A 26,107-nucleotide genomic window follows, 5' to 3' on the forward strand; every position below is an offset into this window, starting at 1 on the left:
AAACTATAGTTTGGCTGTGGTCTGTTATCTTAATGACTAAAGTATGGTAATAATATTTCAGAATATATATCTAGTCTTTACATTCAGTTTTCTCTTTACTCTGCTTGCAGGTTGTAGCTCTAATGTTGACCAGCCTATGGACAAAAATAGTGATGGTCACGTCACCCCAGAAAGAATGGTTGCTATCATGAAATCAACCAATAACAAATTCTGGTGGGGCTGTGGGGAAAGAGGAACCTAGCTCCACTGCTGGTGGGAGTGTCGACTGGTGCAACCACTGTGGAAATTGGTATAGAGATACCTCAAAGAACTAGGACTGGAAGTCCCATTTGACCCAGCTATTCCTCTTCTGGGTATCTTCCCCAAAGAATTAGAAGAATCATACCACAGTGATCTATGTGCACCCATGTTCATAGCAGCACAGTTTGTAATAGCTAAAACTTGGAAACAGCCCAAATGCCCATCAACTGGAGACTGGATCAAGAAAATGTGGGATTTTTTTTTATACAATGGAATACTACTCAGCCATAAAAAATGAGAAATTAGAGACATTTACAGCTAAATGGATGCACATTGAGGTGATATTCTTAAGTGAAATAAATAGGACACACATGTGAATAGTTTCCCTAGTGTGAGAAACTGAAAGTGTAAATAAGGACTAAAAGGTATAATAGATAATGTGCAATAGGAAGAAAAGGGGCAAAGGGGAAGGGGAACTGGAAGGGGTAGGGGGAAGGAAAGAAGGGAATGGAAATAATATGAGAAAATGAAAAAATGTAAACAAAGTCTCTGTAAATAGGGAGGGGTGGAGGGGTGATTGAAGGGAGGGTAGGGGAATGGGGAAAAAATAAGAACCAAGAGAGATTATGTAAAGGTGCAAATTTCCAATGATGAATGTCATTATATTGTATACCTAAAATGTACCAATAAGAAAATAAAAAAAAATAAAAATAAATAGTAATGGTTATAAAGAATGTGGAGTATTTCACTAAAGTACACCTATAGAAATTCAGGGATATCTTAAGATAATTTGACTTGTGATGACAGAGCCTCTGTTAGGATAGGCTAAATATTTCGCAGAAATAAGCTGTAAAATATCAGTGGTTTGATACAACAAAAGTTTATTTCTTCTTTAGATACAGTCCATTGTGTGTCCTAAGATGACTTTAAAGGGTATGTGTCTCCCATATGATGACTTCCATCCAGGATGCTTTGGACTTTGGCCTTGCAATCTCAAGGTTCCCTTCACGATTGCTATTACAAGGTAGGAGAGGTACTAGAGAATTGCATATGGGCTTTTAATTGTGTCAGACCAGATGTGATAGATATAGCTGCTCATATTTTAATTTCTTATGGCAAACACTTGTGCTCTCCTGAAAAATAGCCTCTCAGCTTATCTGATTTCAGTGCAATTGTAGTAGACAGTTCATCTCACCTCAAGCACTCAATAATGTCTCTGCTCTTACATCTTAACACTGTCTCCAAAGCATTGAAAGGCTGCTCAACTCACACAAAGGTGCAGCATGGCAAGCTGATGTTGTTGAAGTGCTTGAAGCTAATCCTTAAAGAAAAGGAGATCAGTAAATAAATGCACTAACCATCTAATCTTTCAAGAAAGTTCTGAAGTGTTTTCTAAATGCTTTTTTGTTTTGCCCAAGTCCCCAACAAGATTGAGCCATCATTGCTGTCAATTAAATTAGTCAATAGGACACTCTTTATTGGCTTTTTTTGCTTTCCCTGTTCCCTCACTTACCTTGGGTTCTTATAATGACTTCCTATATGAATGCTCTATAGCCAAGTTATTGTCTCAGCCTCTTCTATCAGGAGAAACTCAACTAAGATTATTAGTAATGTCTATCACAGAGCCAGTGCTTCACAGAATGATTTCATAGTAGAAGCAATGGATTGGGAAGCAGGAAACTTGGGTTCTAGACCATCTGTCATTCAGTATCATCACGACTTTAGACATGTTAATTCTCATGACAGCTTCATTTTTCATCTGAAAAATGAGTTCTTTGCACTAGCAAATACCCAATGCTAGTTTCTAGATCTAATTCTGTGATTAAATACTGGTTCTGTTAAGAGTTATTAAAACAGTCATAAAGATCAGTGGTTCTTCATCAGAGAAGTAAGAAGAGAAGGTTGTTTAAATATAAGCCAGAGAATTTCCAGTTATATTCAAGATAAATTACTTAAATATAGAATTATTTTAATATTTTAATACCAAAAATTAGTGCATATAAATTGAACAGTTTCTAAGTGTGTGACTTGGGTTCTCTTCTAATCTGAATATAAAGCTTTTATGAAGCTTTTCTGAGTTTGGTGAAAATCATTCACTGATAAACTTAATTTGGATATATATCCCCTATTTATTGAAATCAAAGAACCAAATACAAAATTTTCACATCAAGAATATGGTTAGTCACGACATTTCAGGGGGCTTTCCATGCTTGCTTAGCTCCTGCTTTTATGTTAATAAAACTAGTTGACATTCAGTAAATACTTACTATATATCAGATATTAGACTAGTCATATAACGTGAATGATTTCACTTTATGTTCATGATGATAAATAATATAAACATTGTTTTAAGTGTGAGACCAAAGCGACTCCATTTTGCTAAAATCCACTATTCCCCTAGTCTCTCACAAATTAATGGTTAAAATGTGCTTGCTTTGGGACAAAAGATACAATCTGTAACGAAGCAAAGTTCCTGAATTAATTACTCAGCCATCTGTTTGTCCAGGAAATGAATGTTCCGGGCCCACTATCCATAGAACAATCTGTAGATGTGCTGACCATCAGTACGTGACAGTCGGCCACTAACCTTTGTCCCTCTTTTCCCTCCTAAAACCTACATGTAGCCACCCCTCAACCCTCGATGCACCTAGCCAATCAGAAATGTACACTTCATGCTTGCTAATTGTCAACCAATCATGTAACTGCTAAGTGGAAAATCTCCAAACCTTGCTGTAACCTCTATAAAAACCCCGCTAATTTGAAATTAGGGGCTCTCAATCTCGACCCGCTGCGTCGGTGACAGTTGAGAGTCCCTGCTCGAGCTTGAATAAACGACCCTCGTGTGCTTACATCGGGATTGGCTTCCTGGTGGTCTTTGGGACTACGCGATCTGGGCACAACATTAAAATATATTTTGTTGGTGAGAAATTTTAAAACCCTAGACATTAAACTTACCTTCCCATGACCATATATGCCTAGTGAATACCATACCAAGAATGCAAATCAACATGTTTCTGATTTTATTGCTTGAATATCTAACTATATTGCCACTGTAATCATTAATGGCCCCAATATAAACTGAGGTCCTTCAACAGCCTTAAAAATAATATCAATAAAAAAGAAAGAGAGAGGAAGAAAGAAAGAGAGAGAGAGAGAGAGAGAGAGAGAGAGAGAGAGAGAGAGAGAGAGAGAGAGAGAGAGAGAGAAAGGAGAAAGAGAAAGAGAGAAAGAAAGATCATTCTTTTTTTAGGCTCCACTTACTGAGGCAGAAAAGTCCACCAAGAATTTAGCGAAGTCATTACCAACATTAGAAGAAATGAAGGGGACTTCTGTTTCCTATCTGTCCTATCCATAGCCATTTGATTAATTGTAAGATTCCTCTCTTCATGCAAAAGTACTTCAAAATTCTAATAGTTTTGAGGCAGGAGGCTAGGGTGTGGCAGTGGCTGGGGAAGTGGGCATAACCTGTTAATTACAAAGTTCCAGGATGTATGCACAGAACAGTTCCCAAAGCCCTGCAAGTTACATCAGTCAGAAAGTGCTATCTTCAATTCTTGCAAGAACTCAAGCAGGTTTTTTATAGGACAGCCTAAATCTGAACTCAGCCTGAGTAATGGAGACACAAAAAGCCACCGTTGAACTTATTCTTTCACAGTGGTCTGCTCTCATCCTGTAAAGTATACTACTTTTCCTGCTTTTAATTGGGCCACACTCTATCTGCAGAACATGTGCTTTTTCCTACCTGTAATAAATGTAAAACCTTGCCATTATTTGTGCTCATTTTGTTCAATTCTTTGCTTAAGACAAGAAGAACCTAGGAAACACTTCTAGGAGACCTCAGTATGCCAAAACCCAGCAATAGTTCGAAGTTGGATTAGCCTTCAAATATTTTTCTAAAAACTTCATCTCCAGGCCCGGGGATTTAGCTCAGTGGTTCTGGCGCCTGCCGCACAAGCACAGAGTGCTGAGTTCGATCCCCGGTACCAAAAAAAAGAACAACAACAACAAAAAAAACTTCATCTCCAATTCATCTAATTGTTTCATTTATATTGAGACCAAAATCTCAACCTCATTCATTTGATCTGATATCAAAAAGTAAAAAGATTATTCTTTACTTAAAAAATCTAAAAAGATAAATGAACAAAGAAAGACAAGTTCACAAATGCATTTGCTTTCATGGTTTCATACTATACAAATGTTAAATGGAACTGAAGCTGTTTGCTTCCTTGGAACCTACATTGTGCTAAGAAGAAAACATGGGCTGAACAAGTTGTCTGAGTAAAACGTGGTTAAAAGAGGTTTTTGGAAAACAAACATTCTGTGTGCTCTCACAGAGGCCTATCAGCACAAAAACCACCATTAGCGAAGTGCTTTTGAATATCTTATTTTAAAACTGGAAACAAGCTGATTGTGCATGCTTTAGTTTTGAAGACTGTAGAGAAGGTAAAATATTGTTAGCCTGTCTAAAGCCCAGAAAAGACAACTGGTTGAGATATTTGTGTAAATAATTTGAAAGTTTATTCGCTATAAATAGTAGTCAGAATTATTCCCTCTACTGATAAGAATTTTCCTTCTCTTTTGGCAAAATATGTGCACAAAAAAAAAGGCCCAAGATTTGGCTGGAGTGGCAAATGTCTCTTCAGCTTCTAAAGATTGTCACTAGAGGTATTGCATCCGAAGCACAGGAAAAAAAAAACAACAAAAAACCAGCAAAGAGGGACACCTTTCATGGCAAGTGAAAGTAGAGCCTTTTATCTCTTTATAGTCAATTTACATTTAAATGGAGAGACCCCTTAGTACTGATGGAGGTGATGGGAAAAATGGTGTCTGCCTCATGAATAATAATATGAAGGGGAAATGTCAGTTTTTGAACCTACTAGCACATTTTGTTGCTATGACAACATAACACAAAGTATTCTCTTAAAGGGAAACACAACAATTTGGTGAAGAAAAAAAGCAAAGCTCACTAAACATAATATACTCAAATATAATCTTAGATTCATAAAAACCAAGGGTATACTAAAAAAGATGTAGATTCCTCTGATTTCTGAAGAGATATAATTATGAGAAGAGCCATGGTGAGGGTAGCATGGAGATGGATTGTAATGGAAATTTTCCATCCCTCTGACTCCTCTTAAAACTCACAGGCCCACAGCCATTAGTAGGCCCATCTGGTGTAGAGCCAGAAATTGGCACCAAAGAGAAATAGATCCTTTTGGTTCTCAGACATTTAAGCAGGTTGTGTTTTAACATTCTTACTGCATACATAATTTTTAAGACAGAGCCCATCAATTATTTTTTAACCGTTTAACATGACTTGAACTCAACTAAGCTGAAAATTAAAATTTTCCATGTTACAAGGTGGCTGTTGCCTATCTGTAAAAGAAAATAATGCTGAGAAACGGTTATTGAGATTCTCCATTACAAATTATGTGACCATAGGGAAAAGGATTTTCCAGTGGAGAGGGACTGTATTCTATTGATTTCTCTTGGGCCAGGTATAGTTGAGATGTTTGATCTTATCAGTATCAGCTCAAAATTGCCTTTGCAGAGCTCTTACTTCCATATCCAGATAAGATGTTTGTAGTCCCTGACAGATAACATTAAATTGAACATAGCACTCTTTTATTCTGAGCCTGGAAGCAGTTACAGTATCCCTCTCAACATGGTGCTTTAGGCAGGCAGCAGTCACTATATATTATTTGGAACTGGAACAAGAGATGAAACCAATTTGCTAACTCTGCTTGATCCTATAGAAACAACTACTACTTCTGTATCTTATTCTAATTTTGAGAATTCAAAAAGTTAGCTCAAGTTGTCCCCTTTGCAGAAAGCTTCCTTTATTTTTCCAGCCCACACTCATTTCTTCTTCTATAGAAATCTTATTTTCTTTATAGTTGGTAACACATATTTTAGTCCTCAGTTGTTTCATGGATCTTGTTTGTCTCTCCAAATATATGTTTGAACAGTATTTGCAAATGACAGGGCAGAGCTTTCATCACCACTATGATTCATACCTCCTTCTACATTGGCCACAACACTGGATTGTGAAGTCTCTTGGACTGATTTTCTATTTGTAGCTATAGAAATTGATGTCTATTATAGAAAAAAATGAGCTTAGGGAGGTTTTTTTTTTTTTGCATTTGCTTTGTTTTGTAGGCTTTTCTTGGCTTGGTGTCCATAGTTTAAGTGGGAAATAAGTCTTTCTTTCATGTTCTACAGAAACCAATTATTCATTTCCACCTGTGAGACCTTATTCTTCTCCTTAGAAAAAAATTTTCTGAAAAATTGTGCTAATTGATTTCATTTATTACTCTTTCTGGTGGTGTTTTTCATTTCTAATTGGATGTCCAGAGAGGGCAATACTTAACCCAAAGAATATATGTTCAGTGGCAAAGTTTTAGACATTATGATTTCTTAGGGGGGGAGTGTGAGGATATTTAAGGACATAAACAACCACTGACTATAACTACACAGGAGGCTGACATTGGTGACACAGGTGAGAACTGCAGCTCTACTCCTTTATTTTGGTCCATCTTCATATAATATCCTCAGCTCTTTCTATGGCATGGCCCACCTGTATTTGCTGGTTGAATAATGTTGTCATAGAGTGAGGCAATGGGAAAAAGCTGCCATTTAAATTGCGCTAGTCACACTGAAACAGCAATAGAAACAAATTCATTATACCAATTTATAGCTAGCCATCACTTGTTGGTATAAAAAAATTGATTGTTGGGTAATTAGGCCTTGAAAGTGTTGGGTTTTTGAGGTATTTCTTCAAGTGTAGTCAACTATAAACACAATTATAAAGCAGACTTAAGATTCCTTGCTTCCATTTTTTAATACATCTCCCTGACTCCCAAGGTACTCAAGTCATTCCTCCTCTTTCCTCAGCAAACCTGCTTCTCTTCCTTCACACCGGCTGTCAGTCACTGAACCAGCAGAAAAGAGGATTTTTCAAGTTGGCATTCTGTGAAACAAATTTGATAAAGCAGATTCCTGTAACAAATACAAACTTGTGTTTTTGTAGCATTTCTTGGAACTTTTCCATGAATATTAACAGTTAAAAGCTTTGAAAATTCAACAGTGAAGAAATCTGTTTGACTTTGTTTAACCAAGCATCTTGGTAAAGTAATTTAACCCTTTTGTCAGATATCTCTAAAAATCAGTCATTATTAATGTTCCATAGAACCAAACTTGGAGAATTCAGATTCACAGAGTATATTCTTCAGCTTTCTTTTACTTTGAACTGGAATAAAGCATGAAAGTAAAGCATATATTCATAAGGGTAAGTTTTCAGCACTCCTCCACAAGTTTAAGCGATTTTTTTTCTTTTTTTTTTTAACCACTAAAAATTTCCCAACTCCCTTTAGTTTTGAATTACATAAGCCTACCATGATGTAATAAAAGGTATACAGGTTTTGGAGTAGGACAGATTTGACTTTCAATCCAATTAATTCATGTATTGTTTAGTACTTCATACTTAAATTATTGTTTCTTGTCCTAGTATTTACTAATTCTGTTGTATGGTATCTCTCATTTGAGTGAGGCAAAGTTCAAACAAAGAAAATGATAAAGGATAGATAGAAAGGTACAAGGGGACAGATAACACCCAGTAAGGAAGTGATCTAAGGGAAGAAGGTTGAGGGGGAGGAGAAGGGAAAATAAGAGGAATAAATGTGTACCATGTACAGGAAGCTAATACCCCCAATCAATGTAAACATTATATGCCATGACATGTGTTAAGAAAAATAATATTAACAAGTACAAAACAGGTGATAGGGGAACCAGAGGAAGGGTAAGGGTAAGGAGAGGGAAGGGGGTGAGGATTTAAAAAAAAAACAAGCTGTAATACGTACATCTAACACTCCCCAAGATGATTGTAAACTGCTTGCATTGCAAACATGTACTAATAAAATATAATAAAAGCTTGAAATGTAAAATAAAAATAAAAAAATTTAAATGTAAAATTTAAAAAAATATATTGTTTCTATAGCCTTATTTCCTTGTGAAATGAGAACTAGCACCAATACCATACTTCTGGGGTTTTTTTTTTCATTAAGTTTATTGGTACATTTTAGCTATACACTACAGTTACATTCATCTTTGGGATCTTGTACCTTTACGTGATGTATCTTGTACCTTTACGTGATGTATCTTGGTTCTTATTTTTTCCCCATTCCCCTGTCCTCCCTTCACCCTCTTCTGCCTTCCCTATTCATAAAGACTTTGTTTCCATTTTTTCCTTTTCTCATATTTTTTCTTTTCCCTTCTTTCCTTTCCCCTACCCCTGCCACTTCCCCTACTCCTTTGGAGCTTTTCTTCATATTTCACAATATCAATTATACATTTACCATACTTCTGTTTTGAGAATTAGGTGAGAAAACATACGTAAAGCTTTGGACATAATGAATATTTTTACTTTTGCCCTGTCTTCCTACCTCCATCACCTGAGTAAGGTGAGCTTTCTGGGGAGTGTTTTCTATTAGAAAAGGAGTGTTCCATAAACTCTGTGTATTTGCATTTATACATTATTAATATTTCAAAAGAAAGTTTACCTTTTTGAGGAATTAATGGGGAAATTTTTCCATGAGATCTTATGTACATATAGGGTCATCTTTTTTTTTGTGCTGTTAAATTTCAAGCCTCAAAAACCAGCAAGGTGTTATGACCTTGGGAGCTATATAGCTCAAGCTCTTGCTATTAAATAGGGGATGTCTCACATACCATTCCAAGCTATTGACTTCAGCAACAAATGAATTATTAAATGGCAAATTGCTATTTCCTGTGACAGTTTCCAAATGGAATGGGTCTACATTAACAAGTACTGAAACATGCCTCCAGCTGCCTTGCAGCTGTAGAAGAAATGGATTGCAACTCCAATGGACTCATTTTACCTGGCAGCACAGCACTGGAAGGCTCACTCATCTGTCAACATACATTTTTCTCCCAGTCTCCCTGAGATCCTTCTTGAATTTTTTTTTTAAAGAGAAAAGTCAAGAGCTAGTCAAAGTAGTGGCTTTTTATAAGGTCATTTCAAGGGCAGTCAATTCTTGGTAATTTTCTTGTAGGGTGTCCATGTTGTCAATCAAAACCAATTGAAACTATTTTCTTAAGTTGTTGACATTTTTTCCTGTTTTACTCCCCTAGAGGTTAAAAAAATCAATACATTTAATATTTAAATTATATCTTTATTAGCTATTTCTACTTCTTTGTCTGAGAAATGTCTGTTCATTTCAGATGCCCATTTTTGGATTGGGTCTTTAAATTTGGGAGGTCTGATTTTTGTAAGTTCTTTATAGGTTAGAGATAGTAGACCTTTGTCTGAGGAACAGCAGGTGACAATTTTTTCCCACATGGTGGGTTGTCTCTTCACACTGTTGGTGGTTTCTCTTGCTGTGCAGAAGCTCTTTTCTTTTTCTTTTTTTTTTTTTTGTACCGGGGATCGAACTCAGGTCCTTGCACTTGCGAGGCAGGCAGCAGAATCACTGAGCTAAATCCCCGGCCTTTGTGCAGAAGCTTTTTAATAGGAAGAGATCCCACTTGTTGATTGTTTGTGCTAGTTCATGGGCAACTTAGGTTCTGTTCATAAAATCTTTTCCTACACCAATGTCTTCAAGAATTCTACCTAACCTCTCTTCCAGCAGCACAATTTGTAATAGCCAAAACTTGGAAGCAGCCCAATTGCCCATCAACTGGAGACTGGATAAAGAAAATGTGTTTTTTAGTAAAATGGTGTACTATTCAGCCATAAAAAATGAGAAGTTAGAGACATTTATAGCTAAATGGATGCACATTGAGGCAATACTCTTAAGTGAAATAAATAGGACACACATTTGTAAATACTGAATAGTTTCTCTAGTGTGAGAAACTGAAAGTGTAAATAATAACTAAAAGGTATAATAGATAATGTGAAATAAGAAGAAAAGGGGCAAAGGGGAAGGGGAACTGGGAGGGGTGGGGGAAAGGAAAGAAGGAAATGGAATTAATATGAGAAAATGAAAAAATAGAAACAAAGTCTTTGTAAATAGGGAGGGATGGAGGGGTTGAAGGGAGGGCTGGGGAATGGGGAAAAATAAGAACCAAGAGAGATTATGTAAAGGTGTAAATTTCCAATGATGAATGTCATTATATTGTATACCTAAAATGTACCAATAAAATTAATAAAAAATTTTAAAAAATATTTAAATGAATTATAAACTAAATACTGTCTAATATTTTTCAAAAAGAAAACAATAAAGTAATATTCTAATCTAGGTTTAGGCTGTATCTCAAATAAGATAACACTTTTTTAGGTTAAATTAAATTCTTTATCATACATTTTGATGAGAAAGTTTTGCTGCGGTATAGGTCCTTTATTCCAAAGTATCTGACATTATCACTCACTCATGGCTTCAAATGGTAGAAATAAAAGCTGATATCTCATTTAATACATGCAAATGTTCATCTAGCCCATTCTTATTAATTGAGAACACCTAGGATTTAATTTTCAATTGTGTACTGTTATAAACATTAACTGTCCTCTATTCTCTGTGTCTATCAACAGGAGTATTCCCACTAATCTTTCTAAGAAGGTAGTACATGAGGAGATTTAGTTCAAGAACTACTTGGTGGTGATATAACATAATGGGAATTTCAAGATTACTGCATTTGGTGTGCTGGAGATGTTTAGCTTACTCAATAGCTTTGCGGGTTTGCATCTATCAAAATTAAAACACACTATGTAAATCAATAATTATAAATCTGCATTGATAGAAAAACAATGTATAAGGGTACAATTTATATAATAAGAACAAAGGATTGGAGCGAATATTTTTGTATATAATAGATAGCAAATTGTTATTAATTTGACCTAAGTTGTTACTATAAAATGTTAATTATAATCCCCAGGGCAAACACTAAGTAAGAAACTAAAATATAATTGAGGAAATAACAAGGTAATTAAAATGATATACTAAGAAATATCTATTTAACAAAAAGGAAGACACTAAAGAAGGAAAAGAGAACCCAAAAGGACAAAAGGTATATTAAAAAAATACCAAAATAGCAGCCATAAATTCTACTTCATCAGTAATTAGACTACATGATACAGCTTAAGCTATACAAATGAAAGGCAAATGTTAGAAGAATGAGTAAAAAACATGATATAACTCTATAGTATCTATAATAGGTACAGTTTAGATTCAAAAGTACAAGTCCCTCAAAGGTAAAAGGATGAAAAAATCTATACCAGACAAACAGTAATAGAAGAGCTAGGATAGCTAATATACACAAAATAGACATTAACAAATAAGTTGCTGATAGAAACAAAAAACAATATTATAAAATGATCAAAGATTCAATCTATTAAGGAGAAATAACAATTATAAACATATGTGTACATAAGAACATAAGTCCAAAATACAAGAACCAAATAAGATAGAATTAAAAGACAACAGACAAGTGAACAATAATAGATTGAGATTTCATTACCCTCCTTCAATAATGGAAAGAACAACTAGGCAGAAGATCAGAAAGTAAACAGAAGACTTGAACAACACTATCAACCAGCAAGATCTAAGAAACATCTACAGACCACTTCATCTAACAAGAACACAATACAAGTCAAGCATGGTGGCACCTGCTTATAATTCCAGCATTTCAGGAGAATGAGGCAGGAGGATCACAAATTCAATTTCAGCCTGTGTGACATAGCAACTCAGTAAGACCCTGTCTGAAAATGAGTAAGTAAACAAGAAAGGGCTGGAGATGTACCTCTGTGTGAAAGCCCTGAGTTTAATCCTGAATATCATATATACACAGAAGACAATAACAAAACAGCATAATATGCATTTTCTTAAGCACTTATAAAATATTGTTGAATATCTGTCATATATTATACCATAAAACAAGTACTAATATATTTATTTGTTTGTTTGCTTGTTTCTTTATTTTGCAATACTGGGGATTAAACACTGGACCTTCATAATGAGCTACATCCCAGGGCTTGTTTAATTTTTTTAAATTTTGAAATAAGGTCTTGCTATTTTGCTAAGTTCCCCAGGCTGGACTTGAACTTATGATCCTCCTACCTCAGCCTCCTAGAGTACTGGGATTATAAGCATACACAAGCATTCCTGACTTCAATATAATTAAAAGGATGGAAATCATATAAAGTGTGTTCTTCCACAACAGAATAAAACAAAAAATCAATAACAGAACTGCATTTAGCAAATTCATAAATATATAGATGTTTTTAAAAATCAGCCTTTGAAATAACCAAGGGTTAAAGAAGTAATCAATAGGAAAACTAGACACTATTTTGAAATGAATGAAAATTTAAACACATGCTGAGACTCATGTAATTCAGTACAAGCAATATTTAAGGACAATTTATAGCTGTACATGAGTATTATAAATGAATAACTCAAATCAATAAGCTAAAACTACAACTTATAGAACTAAAAATGAACAAACTAAATTAAAATAAATAAAAGGAATGAAATAAGACTATAGTAGATATAAATTAAACAGAACTGAAAAAATTACAGATGATCAATGTCAAATTATATTTTTTGAATGAATCAATAAAATTCACAATCTTTTAATAAAACTGATGAAGTAAAAAAAGAATAAAAGTCAGTAAAATCAGAAATAAAAGAGATGCAGTACTACAGACTTTACATAAGGGAGAAAGAAAAGTATATGGAAATATCATGCACAATTATATATCAAAAAATAGCCTAGGTAAAGTTAAAAAATTCCTAAAATATTGAAACTACTGAGCCTGATGTATGAAGAATTAGAAAATTTTAATAGACATATAACAAGTAAAAGTATTAATTATTTATTACAGAATATATCACAAAGAAAAGCAAAGAACTAGATGGACTCACTGCTTATTTTTACCAAACACTTAAAGAATGAACACAAATGCTTCTCAACTGTTTAAATGAAAGAAAATAGAACATTTCCAAAGTCATTCTATGAATATAGTATTACCACATCAAAGGCAGACAAAGTCATCATACGAAAAGGGCACCATAAGAAAAGGAAACAATATTGTTCAACAGATAAATGGATAAGGAAAATGTGGTATGTGTATGCACAGTCAAAAAGAAGGATAAATTTGAATCATTTATAGGAAAGTGGGATGCACATTGAGTCCATAATTGTATGTGAAATAAATCAGAAAAAGAAGATTAAATATCACATGCTTTCCTACTGTGATAAAAACAGCATGGTAAAAAAAAACACAAGCAAAACAAAACAAAACAAAAAACCAGCATGGTATTGACAAAGAAACAGACCTGAGGACCAGTGGAACAGATTAGAAGATGCAGAAACAACTTCAGACGCACTCAGCAACCTCATCTTTGACAAAGGAGCCAACCACTCTCAAGGGAGGAAAGATAGCCTATTTAATAAATGGTGTTGGAAAAACTGGATTTCAACTTGCCAAAGATTAAAACTAGACCCATACCTATCACCATCCACTAAACTAAGATCAAAGTGGATTAAAGATATAAATATTAAGACAGAAACACTAAACTTGCTGGAAGATAAGTTAGGTAGAACTCTTGAAGACATTGGCATAGGAAAAGACTTTATGAACAAAACCTCAGTAGCACAGGAACTAGCAGAAAGAATCAACAACTGGGATCTCATCTTATTCAACAGCTTCTGAACTGCAAGAGAAGCCACCAACAGAGCTAACAGACAACCTACAATGTGGGAAAAAATTTTTAGCAGCTGTACCTCAGACAAAGATCTACTATCTAGAATATATAAAGAATTGAAAGGGCGGGGGATTTAGCTCAGGGATTTTGCTGCCTGCTGCACAAGGGCAAGGACCTGAGTTTGATCCCCTGTACCAAAAAAAAAAACAACAAAAAAAGAATTGAAAAAATCAGACCCCCAGATTCAAAGACCCACTTCAAAAATAGGCATCTGAAATGAACAGACATTTCTCAGACAAAGAAGGAAAAGCAGCAAATAAATATATGAAAAAATGTTCAACATCACTGGTCATTTGAGAGATGCAGATGAAAACAACACTGAGATTCCACCTTATCCCAGAAAGAATGGCTGCTATCAAGAAATCAACCAATAACAAATGCTGGTGGGATTGTGAGGAGAAAGGAACCCTTCTCCATTGCTGGTGGGAGTGCAGACTGTTGCAACCACTGTGGAAATCAGTATGGAGATACCTCAAAGAACTAGGGCTAGAGGTCCCATTTGACCCAGCTATTGCCCTGACGGGTATCTTCCCAAAAGATTTAAAAGAATCATACCACAGCGATATATGTGTACTCATGTTTATAGCGGCACAGTTTGTAATAGCTAAAGCTTGGAAACAACCCAAGTGTCCATCAACTGTAAACTGGATAAAGAAGATGTGGGTTTTTTTTTTATAAAATGGAATACTACTCAGCCATAAAGAATGAGAAACTAGAGACATTTACAGTTAAATGGATGCATATTGAGCCCATACTCTTAAGTATAATAAATAGAACACACATGTGTAAATACTGAATAGTTTCTCTATTGTGTGAAACTGAAAGTGTAAATAAAGATTAAAGTGATTATAATGAATAATTGATAATTTGAAATATTAAAAGTTCCAAAGGTGTAGGGGTGATGGGAGGGGAAGGGGAAAGGAAAGAAGGGAAAGGAAAAATTATGAGAAAAGAAAAAAATGGAAATGAAATATATGAAAATAGGGAAGGGTGGAGGGGGTGAAGGGTGCACAGGTAATGGGGAAAAAATAAGCACAAAGATTCATCATGTACAGGTACAAGCACCCAATGATAAATGTAAACGTATTGTATACCTAAAATGTAGCAATAAAATAATTTTTAAAAAATCACATGCTTTTTTATGAGAAACCTCAAATATAAATGATTTAAAGAGCGAAATTAAAAAAGAACGATTGGAAGCCGGTAGATTTTGTGGAGTTAGGAAGGAGATCTGGAGATGGGGGATATGGGTAAGAAGGGAGGGGAAGTGGAAGTAAAAAGAATAAAGATGTGATTATATATATGTATCAATACCCCATGATGAATATATCCCTTATGCATCAAAGCATACTAAAAATTTTTAAACAACTGAAAAAGAAATCAAATAACATATGAAGCAATGGAAAGACATCCCATGTTCATGCATTGGTAAACTAATATTAAGATCACACATCTGATTCAACTAATCCTATCAAATCTTATCTATTCTCTACAAATTGATAACAGAATCCCAAAAGCCATAAGAAAACTTGAGAGAACCAAAACAGACAAAACAAGTTGAACAAGAGCAAAGTTGGAGGACTCATACTTCCAGATATCAAATCTTAATACAAAGCTATAGTAATCAAGACAGTGTAATAGAAGTATATAGAAAAAGGACTAGGGAATTCAGAAGTAAACCTATGGTCAACTTACATTCAACATGATGCTAAGACAATCTAGTGGATAAAAAAAGAAGAATGTTTTCATCAAAGGTGCACAGATAACTGCATATGCACATACAAAAGGATACATGGAGATTGCTCCTGTTTTTCACACCATATACAAAAATTAATTCAAAATGGATCAAAAGCTTAAAGTTAATAGCTGAATTTGTAAAATGTTTACAAGAAAATCATTTGAATAAATGTGCTGAGGTGTGGCTCATCCTTTAACTGCATCTTCATGAACTTACATGAAGTAATAATTTCATATATATATAACACTAAAAACACAAGGAACAAATATGCATAAATTCAAATTTACCTCAATTAAGGGCATGGATGCTTCAAAGCATGCTATTAAGACAGTAAAAATAAACTTCATAGAATGAAAGGAAATTTTCCCAAATCTCATAACTGATGAAATTTCTATCTAACACACATAAAGACCTATTACAACTCAGTAATGAACAGAAAAACAATACAATTAAAAATTTAAATATTGGAATCAAATTCTCCAAAGAATATGTACAAATGGCCAAAAAAAAAAACCTTCATGAAAAGATGCTCAACATCATTAGGCATAAGGAAAATGCAAATCACAATCACCATTAGATACTACTTCATACTGAAAACCATCAATATAATCATAATTTTTTAAATGGGAAAAAAGGAATGTTGGTAAGAATGTGGAAAAATTGGAACCATCTAATTGGTGTGTTCACTTGGAAAAATAGATTGGTTTATTTCTAAAGATTAAATATAGTTATAAGACTGCATATCTTCTAGTTATGCATCCCAGAGAATTGAAAATGTATGTCCACATAAATATTTCTATATGAATGCTCATAGCATCATTATTCATAATAGTATAAGAGTGGAAATAACATAAATATTCATAAATACATAAGTAGAAAAACAAAATGTAATGTATCCAACAATGGTATATTATTCAGCCATAGGAAAGAAGGAATTACTAATATATGCTGTAAAATGGGTGAACTTTGAAATCATTAAGTTAATTGAAAGAAGCCAGACAAAAAGGATTGCAAATTGTACAATTCTGCTCATATGAAATATCTAGAAATGGTAAATCCAGAGTGAAAAGGAATAGATGAACAACTAGAGGGAAGAGAGTGGTAACTGATAATGGATAAAAAGTTTCTATTTGGGGTAATAAAAATGTTCTAAATTTAGATTGTGATAATGGTTTCACATCTCTGCACATATATTTTGCTCCACTGAATTATGAATTTAAAATATTGAATTTTATGCTTTGTGAATTACATCTCAATAAGAAATATGTCTCTAGGGCCAGGGATTTAGCTCAGTGGTTTCATCACCTGCTGCGCAAGTTGGATCCCCGGTACCAACAAATAAAAAAATAAAAAAATAAAAAAGTAAATATGTCTCTGTCTGGCTTATTTCACTTAACAAGTTGCCCTCCAGGAAAATCCATGATGTGACAAATGACAGGATTTCCTTTTTTAATGCTCAGTAATACTCTATTGTATTTATATACACCATATTTTCTTTAGTCATTCATTGTTGTTATTTAGGTTTTCATATCTTGTCTATTCAGAATAATATTGGTATGAACAGAGGAATAAAGATGTCTTTATGAGGTAGCGATTTCATCTCTCATTTATGAAGTAATTATTTCATATGCAGAAGAGGAATTTCTCTGTCTTATTTTACTTCTATTTAAGTGTCTGCCCCCCCCCCCCCGCCCCGCCATCCCAAACTCCTAGGGCCGAGAAACTGAGCCGGTCCCAGCACTTGGAAGGAAGCTCCCCTGCTGCTATCCCAAGCTCCTAGGGCAGAGAAGGTGAGCCACCTGGGTGCCACAAGCACCATGCCCCCCATGGAAATGAGAAGACACATAAACAAGCCTCAAAAACAGACTTCTGGATCACCTACACCAAACCCAAAGGGAAACAAGATGGAACAATCTGATACTCAACCACCTGGACTCTATGAACTGGCAACAAAAGAGGATCTGGGAAAAATGAAATCAGAAATAATTACTCAGATAACAGCAAAGATTTTGCTCATGGTATAAGACATGATTAATAAATCTAGAGAGGACGCAGATAAAAAAATAGAGGATCTGAGGAACATGATGGAATCCCAACATAGGAAACAAATGGAATCCATAAAACAGATGCAAACAGATTTCCAGGAGATTAAAAACTCCATCGAAAGTCTGCACAGCAGAATGAACCAATGTGAGGACAGAATTTCAGATATAGAAGAAAAGATTGCAATTAGTGACCAGAAAAAGAAAAATTGCTTTAAAACTGTAATGGAACACTAGAAATCAAGCCAGCAGCTGCTAGATGATGCAAAGAAGAATAACATAAGACTGATTGGAGTCAATGAAGAAAGAGGAGAGTGTGCAGATGACAGAAAAAAAACTCTTCACAAAAGTGATGGCAGAAAAGTTCCCAAGGAGGGGAAAAGAACTTGACATACAGATAAGTGAGGCATAGAGGACTCCAAATAGCCTTGATCAAAAAAAATCTACACATAGGCATATAATAGGATTCCAGAAATCCAACAGAAGAACAAAATTCTACAAGCAATGGAGAAAAGAAACAAATCACATACAAAGGAAAGCCCATCAGAATCACAGCAGACTTCTCAATGCAAACCCTCAAGGCAAGAAGAGCTTGGAGTGATGTATTTCAAGCCCTAAAGGAAAGCAGCCTCCAACCCAGATTGATGTACCCTGCAAAACTATCTTTCAAAATTGATGGAGAAATAAGATACTTTCATGAGAAGGAGCACCTCAGGAACTTCAGGAATATCAAACCGGCACCCCAAAAAATTTTAGACAATACCCTAGGAAAAGACAATGAGAATCACAATCCCAGGAAACCCAGCAGAATGAATCCATTGGGTGTGACAAATTAAATGCAAAGGGAGAGAATCCAACAAAAAGAAAAAGTCATGACAAGGCTTTTAAAACTTTTAACTTCATCTCCCTAATGAGTGTATAATTCAATCTTGTTATTGTACTGATTAGTATTTTTCTGATTCTAGAGTTGCACACCTTTCCTTGTGCTATACTGGCTATTTATCATCTTCTTATGTCTACTTTTTAATTGGGTTGTCTATTAATGAGCTCTAAGAATTCTTTATATATTCTGCTCATAGGTTATATGCATTGTAAATATGGTCTGTTTAAGGACTACTTTTCATTTTAATGATGTCATTTAAAGTTCTAAATTTTGATGGAATCTCATTTATCAATTTTTTTCTTTTATACATCATGCCTTTTGTATCCTAGGTAGTTCTTGCCTACCCTGAATTCATAAACATTTTCCCTTATAATTTCTTCTTAAAGTTTTATACTTTTAGGCTTTCATATTTAGGTTCATAGATCCCTTCAAGTTATTTTCATGTATGGAAATAAAGGGTTGAGGTGAATTTTTTATATACGGATACCAGGTGTTCTAGTGCCATTTGCTGAAAACACTATCTCTTCCTCGGCTCTTGAATTGAGTTTATATTCTATAAAATGCTAATGTTAAATAATCTTTCAAAACTCAGTGGACCATATATGTGTGGTTCTATTTCTAGATTCTCTGTTTTCTTCCAATGAACTATATGTTTTTCCTTACACCAACACTGCCTTGATTACTGTAGCTTTAGAAGAGGTCTTAAAATTAAGTACTAAACATCTTCCAACACTGTTTTTGTTTTTGTTTTTGTTTTTAAACTTTTCTAGGTTCCTTGTACTCCTACATAACTTTTAAATTTCAATATCCAATTCTTCATTTATAGGAAATATACACAGACCTGAATTTTTATATATACCTTGTGTTTTCTAATCCTGCTAAATTCAAATACAAGTTCTAGGGCCTCCTAGAGATTTCTTACTATTTTCTCTGTAGATGATCAGTTCATCTACATATAAAGATTTTGCTTCTACCTTGCCAATCCTATCCTAATTGTGTCATTTTATTGCCAAACTATTTTGGTGGGGGCTAGGTTTCAAAGTTTAATGGACAGATAAAGAGTAAGCATATTTGCCCTTGTTCCCCACCTTAATTAGAAAGCATTGTATCTTCTCCATTCATATAAGGTGTTCTCACTGGAAGTATGGAGTACATGTCTTTAAACTGTTGAGAAGTTTCCATTCTGCTTCTAGTCTCCTGATAGCTTTTACCATGAACAGCTGTGGAATTTAGTCCAATACTTTTTCTCCAACTAGTGACAGGTCATATGGCTTTTTCCTTTCCTCTGTTAAAATGATGACTTTTGGGGGTGGATCTCACAATGCTAAATCAACACTGCCATCCCTATAACAAAACCACTTTCTTCATATTGCCAGATCTGACTTCTAATAGTTTGTTTTGTTAAACAAATTTCTATCTATGTTCATACTTTTTTCTTCTATTACCTTTATCCAGTTTTAGGATTAGCACAATGTTGAGTTCCTAAAGTGAGGGGAGAAGTGTTCCTTCTTTTTTCTGCTTTAATTGTTTGATATAATTTATCAGTTAAAATGTATATGAGCCTGCTGTTGTCATATAGGTAGATTTTCAAGCTAGGAATATACTTTCTTTAATAGGTGCTATTCAAATTTTATATTTCCTCCAGAGTCAGTTTCATTAATTTGTCTTCCAAGGTACTTCTTAGAAGTTGTCAAATTTATTTCAAAACAGATTTTTGAAATATGCTTTCTATATTCTTTTAAATTCTGTAAAATCTGTGGTAATGTCTCCTAGATCTTGATATTGTAATTTAAAAAATGTATAATTGATATTGTGTAATAGGAAGAAAAGGTCGAAAGTTTCAAGGGAAGTGGGAGGCGTAGGGGAAAGGAAAAAAGGGAAAAAATATGAGAAAAGGGAAAAGATGGAAACAAAGTCTTTGCAAATAGGGAAGGGTGGAGGGGGTGAAGGGAGGGCAAGGGAAGGGGAAAAAAAAGAACCAAGATACTCATGTAATGGTACAAGATCCCAATGATGAATGTAACTGTATTTTATACTGAAAATGTACCAATAAACTTAATGGGGAAAAATAAATAAAATAAAATAAATATCTTTAAGAATCTCCATACTATATTTCATAATAATCATATCAATTTATATTCCTGCAGTGTACCAGTATTCTTTTATTTTTCCACTTTCCCTACATTTGTTTTATCATATATTTTTCATAATAGCTATTGTTACAGAGTGAAGTGATATCTCACTGTACTTTTAGTTTGGACTTCCTTGATATTGATGTTGAACACATTATATATTTGTTGGTCATTTGTGTGGTCTTTTTAGAGAAATGCTATTTCAGTTCTGTTATCCATTTTTAAATTTGGTTGTTTCTTTGGCATTTATTTTACAGAGCCAGAGAATGTAACATTGGTTACCATATGCAATGGAAAAGAGATGGAGAAATGTTAGACAGAGGATATAAAATAGCAGCCATATAGGATAAACAAGTTTAGAGATATAATGTACAAAATAAAGACTAAAGTTTAAAAAAACTATAATATTAGGAATTTTTAAGTAAGTTGATTTTAGCTATTTAAGACATTACAAAATGTAATTGTATGAGATGATAGATACATTGATCTGCTTCACTGTCAGAAACACTTTACTGCCTGTTTATCTGTCTATATATCCCATAACATTGTGTTTTGAATTTCAAATATAAATAATAACATTTATTAAAAATTAAACAAATCTACCTCTCATATATGGAAGTAACTTGTTTTCCGGCTACACAACTGATATATATGCATGTAAATAGTGTAAAATATCCACATAAAAAAGTGAAGAAAAATAAAAATCTATAATCTGACAATATCAGAGATAATTCATTTTAATATTTTATTGTATTGAAGTTTTGAATTTTTTCTATTTATAAATACAAATGTATCTATAGATATAATCAAATGTCATCTGGCCTAAATTTCTCTCAATAGAAAGCAAGACCCACTCATTGTTTATTTCCCTTTCAAGTTCCATTCCCCTCTATCATAACATGTCAGAGTGGAAGGCAAGAAAAAGTTGGAATATATATTTGTTTATATTGGTATTCATACAGATTGAAACCATATTCTCAATCATTGCTGTACTCTGGTTCCATACTAATTTTCCTCTTTGCAATGTCCAATTCATCCTTCAGGTAATGGTCATTGCCTGGGGATCAGACACTACATTTCTCCTCTGAATTGGTATTGCTTTCACATTTCTGACCTTAGAGTCAGTTGTGGTGATATATGTAGAAGTACTACTTCTACCACTTCTGTTCTAGTCCATGAATAAAAACTGATCTATCCTTTATTTGCATATGCATAGCTTACCTGAGGCTGTAATGTTTATAAGGTCATGCGAAACAACCATCCAAATGTAGTGTTTGACCAGGCATTGTGGCACACACCTGCAATCTCAGCACGTAGGGAGGCTGAGGCCAGAGGATCCCAAGTTTGAGTTTTACCTGAGTAACATAGTGAGGTCCTGTCTCAAAATAAAAATTAAGGGCTTAGGATGTAGCACTATGGTAGATCAACCCCAGGTTTGATCCTCCAGTACTGAAATACAAATGTAATGATTAAATACATGGACTCTGTAATATTACATACTGACTGTGCCACTTACTAGGTGTGTGGTTTGAGTAAGTTCTTTGTCTCTTGGTGCTTCTATTTCCTCCTCAGAATATTGAGTATTATAGTACATATCTCATAAGATAATGGAAAGAATTAAATAAATCAATTATGTGAAGCACTGAGAGAAGTTCCTGGGTCATGGTAAAAGATATATAAATATATATTTTGAAACTTTAATGAATCTTTGCTGATGTTTTGGGCATCACAGAAGTGCATTATTGTAGAACAGAAAACTTAGAAAGAAAAATACATTGAAATGTTTCTGAGAGTCAAGTATAACACCTTTTGTTAAGTATCTTCTACAGGTTACTACCTAGTGAAACTCCTAGAATATTTATACCATGGAGAATCTGCCTTCCTGTAACCCATCACTTCAAGGATGCATCTATTACCTCTTTGTATCATAAAATTTTGAATCCTTACCCAATTAAATAGTCTGTTCTTCAAAATAAGAAGTGGAATTCCTTGAAATTTCAACATGCATCCCATTGCTAACTCTCAAGGATTGGGCTTTGAGGTCTTTCTTCAAGAAAATGGATTAGAACAAAAATAATCTGATAGCAATATGTCTTTTTCAAATTATGCATTGTTTCATATGTAAAATAACTTGATTCATTAAATTTTTAATTAAAATCACTAACTAGGGAAAATTCCACACTCATGTATTCTGCTTGTGGTCAGGGCCACTGGTCAACTCTGAGCCTTCTCTGTGTTTTGTTCTCCCTCAGTTTGGAGCAGCAACGGTATCAGTCAACCAACAGACCTGATTGTGGACAATCACTCAGAGAGAAACTGTAAGCTAGGAATATTGGCAATACCAGAGAGAAACAACAAATTGGGTCAGTAGCACTGGCCCCAAGAAAAGTACATGACTATTGTAAACTGCAAAAACACCATAGGGTTTTACTCTGAAAATCATTCCTTCCCTATTAAAAGCTAGATTTGGAGAAATCCAGTGCAACTCCCACCATATTTGGAGCCATTTGGGAAAGGGGTTAATTGTTAAAGATTGAGCCACAAAACAATGTGGTCTACTCTTGAAGAACTGAATGCTGAGCCAATCACACTGAATCCTCCCCTCCCAACTATAGAACAACTTCACTCCAGGTTGTCCAATGTAATTCTACCACAGTGACTGGGTGAGAGGCAGCCATAAGAGACAACTATAGAGAGGGTGCAAGCTGGATATAGACACCGTGAGAAACTGAAGCTCAGGACAGGAAGAACCTGAGGCCCCTACAGAGTGAGAAGACAGGTCCAGAATGTGGGGCTTTGAGAAGTATCTGGTTCTGAAAATGTTGGCATTAAGCCCAGGAGGGGTCTGCTTGAATCCCCACCTCATTGCATGCATCCAGCAGAAATCAATGGTCTGATTTCTTTCCACATTTACTAAGGTGGGCAAGGACCCACATTTGTTTGGACAGTTGCCATAGTGTGGAGAATGTGGATAAAGAGGCCTCAGGAACAATGGAACATTCACAAACCCACAAGCTATAAAACTACATGGAGAAAACTGTGACTTGCTGGATACAAAACTGAAAATCCTGGAAAGAAACTACTTATCCAAAACTACAGATTAATATTTTTTGATTCATGTTTCTCTTGTCTTTTTTTCTTCATTGGTATTTAAAGTTTAGCTTTTCCCTTTTTTTCTAATTCATTCTTTTTCTTCTATTATTTTCATTTTTCTTTATTTTGCTCTCTTCTTTTTCTTCTTTTGTTGGTTACTGTAAGTTATTCAAATTGTACTTCATTCTCCTATTCCCCACTCACTCAATTATTCCTAGTAAAACTATTAAGATTTAATAAAATTTAGATAGTTAACTCTATGCCACTACTACTGAATTTTTTTCTATTGATAGTGAAGGTATATTTGCTGCATTTGCTACAGATTTACTATCTGAAATATTTTTCTTTTAGTGCTTATACTATGATTGTAGATCTCTTTTCTATGCCTAAAGGTGGTACATTATTAGTTCTTATGGTATGTCCATATCAAGTTTGTCTTTAATGTTATTATTGTTGATGAATTAGCTGCTATCACTATGGTGGCATAGTTGCTATTAAATGATTTGATCTGTATGGAATATCTGAATTGTCTTTGTATCATTAACAACAATGTGGTCTACTCTTGAAGAATTGAATTCTGGGAAAATCACACTGAATCCTCCCCTCTCAAATAGAGGTGATTCCATCTTAGAACACAGGCAAAGCCCTACCTATAGTTAACCACAACCAGAGTGCATTACTGAAAGTTAGACACTAACTAGAGAAGTCTCCAGAGTAGAGCATTATATTTCCAGCATAAAAAATAAAAACAAATCTCAGCACAAAAGGAAAAATTGGAACAATGCAAAAACTAGGTAACAAATGCCTCTAAAACTCTCAACTACCCCAAAGCTGATCCATGGGACATCAAGAGAGAAGAAATCAAAAATAATAAAGACAAATTATTCAAAATGATGAAAGAGGAGATAAAAAAGATCAATAAGGTGATCTGTAAACTCAAAGAAGATAAAACCAAACAAATAATGCACTGAGTAAAATAATCAATGGGTTTAGAGAAGACTGTAAGAAAAAGTTAGCTAAGCTAAACAAAATGATACAAAGCATGAATAATCACTTTAGCAAAGAATTAGCGTCCATGAAAAGGTACCAAACATAAATCCAGGAAACCAAATGTTCTATTAAAAGTATGGGTAGTCAGGGCCAAGGATTTGCCTCAGTGGTTCTGCCACCTGCCTCGCAAGCTCAAGGTCCCGAGTTCCACCCCTGGTACCAAACAAACAAACAAAGAAATAAAAAGTATGGACAGTAGAAGTGACTAATGTGAGGACAGAGAGTAAGAAGTAAAACATAGGGCTGATATTGGTGACCAATTCGTCAGAGATACTTTAAAATCAACAATAAAACATAAAAAAGGATCTAATCACTGCTAGATGACACAAAGAAGACTAAGATTAATTGTAATTAATGAAAAATCAGAAGACAGCACAAATGGTATAAAAATACTGTTAACAGAAAATAGTAGTAGAAAATTTCCAAATACCAATACATAACATACAGATAAGTGAGGCATATTGAAACCCCAACAAGATCCACCAATATGCTGCATATAAGAAACAAACTTCATTCAAAAAGAAACTCATAGACTGAAAGTTTAAGGGTGGAAAACAATACTCCATGTGACCTGAACCCAAGAAAAGCAGGAGTAGCTATCCTCTTAGCATATCAAGTGGATTTCAAACCAACACTGATTAAAAGAGACAAAGAAGGACACTATATACTTATAAAGGGAACAATCCAAAAGGAAGAGATGATGATCATAAATATCTATGCACCATACACTAGTGCACCAAACTATATAAAACAAATAATAACAGACATGAAAAATAATATAAGCATTAATACAATAGTAGTGGGGGGACCTCAATACCCCACTGTCACAAATAGATAGATCAACTAGACCAAAAACAAGCAAAGAAATACTAGAACTCAATCAAACTCTTGAACAAATGAACTTAGCAGATGTTTCCAGAGTGCTCCACCTTATAAAATCAGAACACACATTCTTTTCAGCTGCACATGAGTCGTTCTCCAAAATACTCACTCATAGAACATGTTTAAGTAAGTCCAAAGGAGTTGAAGTTATTTCCTGTATATTATCAGATGATAGTGCGATGAAATTGGAGATCCATAGCAAAAGACACCACAAAAATCTCATAAATACATGGAAATTAAACAACACACTTCTGAATAACCAATGGGTCACAGAGGAAATTAAAGAAGAAATCAGACAGTTCCTCCAATTAAATGGTGATGACAATACA

The sequence above is a fragment of the Heterocephalus glaber genome, unplaced genomic scaffold (assembly GCF_053883595.1).
Source record: "Heterocephalus glaber isolate CG9 unplaced genomic scaffold, H.glaber_assembly_v1.0 deba00001729, whole genome shotgun sequence".
In the NCBI taxonomy this organism is placed as follows: Eukaryota; Metazoa; Chordata; class Mammalia; order Rodentia; family Bathyergidae; genus Heterocephalus; species Heterocephalus glaber.